The following is a 4,494-nucleotide window of genomic DNA, read 5'->3' as shown; positions in this document are numbered from 1 at the left end:
TGGCGCGCGAGCCGCCCCTTTCTATAGAGAAATCGCTGGCGCCATCACCCTACTGGAACAGCAGTTTTCATGGGACTACCTCCTAGCAGTTAAGCCCCGCCGGCTATACCGCGACCTTCTCGCAAAGCTCCTTCCCCCACCCCTGTACCGACAGCCACCAGTCGAGGCGGCTAAGCAGGGCGTACTAAAGCGAATCATGTGCCTGCCGATTCCGACTGGGACGAAAACTTTTTCTGCCGTTTCCACTTCGGGGTGCTACCGGTGGGATCAAGACAGGAAGAACGTGGCTTCTTTCTGCCGCGCGGTGCGGGCTGCTTCCTGTGCGGGAGGTTGGAGACGGCGGAGCACGTGTTCCTAGAATGCAACACTGCACGTTATTTCTGGGACGAGGTGCAGTGTTTTCTGGGCGTCCACTGGGACATTGACTGGGCAGGTCTCCGCTACCTGAACGTACCGATAGAACACTCGGAGCTGTGCGAATGCGTCATTACACTTGGCCTACACTCACTGTGGCGTGCGCGAGTGGATGCGGTGGTGTGTACCCCCACCCCGAGGCCAGCGTGGAGGCATTTCGTCCACAAGATGGAGTGGACCGTCAGTACGCTCGGGGCACCCGACTCAGACTCAGAACTAGGACAAGCCCTTGCGCGCTGCTGCCGTGCGACGGTAGCTTTTAAAACAAAGGAGCTGGAACGCTTTAAGTGGATATGAAGCCAGCAACAGGTTAGGCTGCAACGAAACACAACTCCCCCTTTTTTTCCTTTTTTACCCGTAAATGCGCTCTCTATAGTGTATGAGTGTGATTTCTATTGAACAGCGTAACACGCCAGTCAGGAACGTGGCATCAACAATGTAACAAAGGCAGCAGCATGTATAGTAGTGTGTCTTGCCCAGTACGTATTTGCCCTGTGTCTTGCCCTGTACATATTTATGATGTAAATAAACTTGGTTTTGTTAAGAAAAAAAAAATCACGCCGTGGGTGAGTGGTAAGGAGCGCTAGGTATGTCACCGCTAGTGTTTTGCAATTCGCGAGTTCGAATCCCCGCGGGAACGTTCTTTTTTTTTTTTTATAAGTTAACTTTTTCGTTTGCAAGGGCCAGTCAAGTTGCTTATGTGCAACTGTTTCCCTTTCTTTCCCCATAACCTTGTACAGTTTATGAAAAATAAACTATTACTTTACTTTACTTTACTTTTCCGCCGATGTTTTCTATACTGAGTGCACCTTTTTTTGGGACGCAACGTTCATGGCTCCACGAACTAGTTCACAAAACGCGCGCAGGCTGGCACTGGCGCGCTAGCGAGTTCTCGTTGGCGTGCTGTTGCCATAAGCGCCGACTGCTTGCGGGCAGTGGGCACAGGCTAGAATGAACAGACCCTTGGCCTGGTGCGAACACGCTTTTTACGATACAGGCATGAGTGAGGGAAGCTCCAAATATGGGGGAAAAGCGCATGGCATTTGGGCGTCTGCGGGTACGCGGAGGGCGTTCATGCACTGCGTAGGCCTCGGCTAGTGAATGCTACGATTCCAAGCCGTCCTGGGAGGCTTATCTTATGAATTTTACAGCTGACAACATGGCATAAGCGCGGTACGATGATTACTGAGTTATTGAGAATGCCCATCCAACAACGCCACCGGGGGTGTTTTACAGAACCGAAACCGAAACCGAAACTTGTTTGGTTGCTCACCTTGGGCATCGTCCAATCACGGTGCCCCCTCCTCCCAACGTCACAGCTTTAGTTGGTGCGGCCGCCGCAAACCGCGCACGGTAGTTTTTCTTCTTTCGCGCTTTGTAAAATAATTACTGATTTGTCAACCGGATAAACGATGAAAAGTGTGCTAATTTGAGCCAGTCTACGCAGTGCAAGCAAAAACGGGAGCTTGACAAATTCACTTCAGCGTCCCTTTAAGAAGGGTTTTTATGGTGTTTTTATAGTGCTTATAAAGGCCGATTTTGGCGTTTGTGCCAAAAATTCTATAAATGCTGATAAAGGTCTATTTTAAATGCCTATTTTCGATATTGGCGTCTATATAAACTCAAGTTTCGCGTTCGGGTGAAGTTTGAGATCACAGCATTGGCTGTTCAGAACTTTATATATAGTGTTACACCTAGTCCTGCTCCGCTTGTGGCTCGACTGCTGCAATGTGGCAGCCCACATGTGCTGAATGCCCAGAGCCCGAAACCCTGGAGCTCCTGCTCAGCTCCTGCCACCAGCACGGTGCCCCGAGAGCAAAGCTTCGGGCCGCACTCCAGCGTCTCGGGCTGCCCAGCCAGAACCTGACTGACCTGCTTTTCCCGACGGGTCCCAACTCCATGCGGCGGGAAGCCTTCCGACTTGTCCTGGCTTTCCTCGAGGAGACCGACCTCATACAACGGCTGTAGCCGAATGCCTCCCGGCCAGCCTTACGCACACCTTATCTCTTTCTTTCTCTCCCTCTTTCTCTGTTCCCATTTGTTCGCACCTATCCCCTTTCATTCCCCCTCTCCCGTTATCCCGGACTGGGCTGTATGCTCGTGAACTCCCAAATTAGTTCAAAATATTGCCAGTACACTTCTTTTCCACTTTATATTTCAATAAACCACTGACTCACTCGGTCCTCTAGTTCAACCAACTCCCAAAAAACAACAGCTAGCACTAGCAGAATGACGCGCTGATGCTCAGTCACAAGAGGCACAATTTTAAATAAAAATATCGGGAGATGGTGCTAGTTTGCTATTGTTCCCCCAATTTTTAGATTACGTCCCGCGTGCTCTCCAAGCAGATTTTTTTCTAAAATGAGCAGTCGCATCTTCATTTCCAGAAGCAAACTGAAACCCAACTGTATTTTCAACACAACGGTGGGTACCCAACCCGCTTTGTTGGCAGATATCACTTCCATATTGCCAACTGAAACGCCAAAGGCGAAACATCGCTCCGCAGCTGCATTTCCTTACGCCTTAAAATTCCCACTGCCGATGGATTCTAAAACGTGCTTTATGATCAAAAATTTTTTTGGCGGCTAAATATGCTCTGAAACATGCTCTTCAAGTGTGTGAAAGTGTATTGGGAAGTGTTGGGTGTATTAACTGTACAATTCGGATATCATTGTATATGAGAAAATCGCTGGAGTTCTACCTAACGGTCTTCATGAAAGAGCGTATTAATTTCTTGATAAATTGTAGTCTCTCTTGCGTTTATTATTTGTGTAACTGTTTCTGTTGCGTTGTAACTAAATTGAGTCAGGCAGACATCAACAATGGTCGTATACAGCTTAAGAACGGCAACGAGAGTTGCCACTGCGCCTCATCCCCGCAGCCCGCTCTTCCTGCTGCTCGCGGCGCAAAGCCCGCCTTATTGTGAATATTTTGAACATTACGCGAGTCGTTTCAGTAATGTAGCAAGTTTAATCTGCTTATAAATTACTGCAGCAACGACAAGCAAACTACCTTAGAAAAAAAAATTACACCATCTTCCTGTAGGGGAACCCTGAGTAGTATGCGAAGCAGGCATGGGGTGGATTCAAGTGCCCATTAGTTTTCAGTTCGTCGTTTCCGTGAGGTTTAGGTACGTAGCTACCGTTATATTTACCCTTTGGTTTCTATGATAACTACCACACTTTTCACTTACCGGAACTATGAAATGGGAGATTGCTTTGACCCCATGGCTGTTTCGCATACTACTCAGGGTTCCCCTACGGGAAGATGGTGTAATTTTATTGGAGTGGGGGGGGGGGGGGTGTTAGAGTGGAGAGGCATTAAAGAGAGAGAGAGAGAGAGACGTTGTACGTGGAATGAGTTTGTCTTTATTTAAGCTATATCATCATCATGTTAAGATAGAGAGAGAGAGTCGTTGTACGTGGTATGAGTTTGTCTTTATTTAAGCATTATCATCATCATGTTCAACGTAGGTGAAATCGAGCTGTGGTTGGCGTTCCGCTTTGATTATGACCGCCTTATGGTCTGTGAAATGTAAAGTCAAGGGCTGTTGTAGTGGATGAACCCTGAAGTTGCTGAAGATGAGGTCGATGCACGTTCCCCGGATGGTTGTGGGCTGTTGTAATCACGGCCCGCCGAGACTCGCCGACGCACGCCGCTGCCGACGACGATGAAACGTCGAAGGCGTGTGAAGCGTGCTCGTCTCGTGCCGGCCCAGGAAGACACCGGTAACACTGTCGCTCCAGGAGCCCTTAAAGGGGAAGCGTGCTCGTCTCGTGCCGGCCTAGGAAGACACCGGCAACACTGTCGCTCCAGGAGCCATAGAAGGGACCGGGCGTTCAGCAAGCCGAGCTTGCGCAGTGGGGGTGTGGACGGCGCAACAACAACGACAACGACAAGGGAGGGACATAGCCCCGACCATGAGATGCTTCGCATCTAAAAGGGCAGCATCTCCACTCCGTCGATGAAGGCGAGGGTTTGGAGTACGGGGACTCGAAATGGCATCCAAGTTGCGCACGGAGTGACATCCGATTTGCGCCCCGACCATCATTCGATTTGAGCCGTGAGTTGCACCTTGGT

The sequence above is a fragment of the Haemaphysalis longicornis genome, unplaced genomic scaffold (assembly GCF_048455015.1).
Source record: "Haemaphysalis longicornis isolate Haplotype H1 unplaced genomic scaffold, Haemaphysalis longicornis Haplotype H1 scaffold_1, whole genome shotgun sequence".
Classification (NCBI taxonomy): Eukaryota; Metazoa; Arthropoda; class Arachnida; order Ixodida; family Ixodidae; genus Haemaphysalis; species Haemaphysalis longicornis.
The sequence above is the reverse complement of the archived record's forward strand: the minus strand, read 5'-3'. Positions refer to the sequence as shown.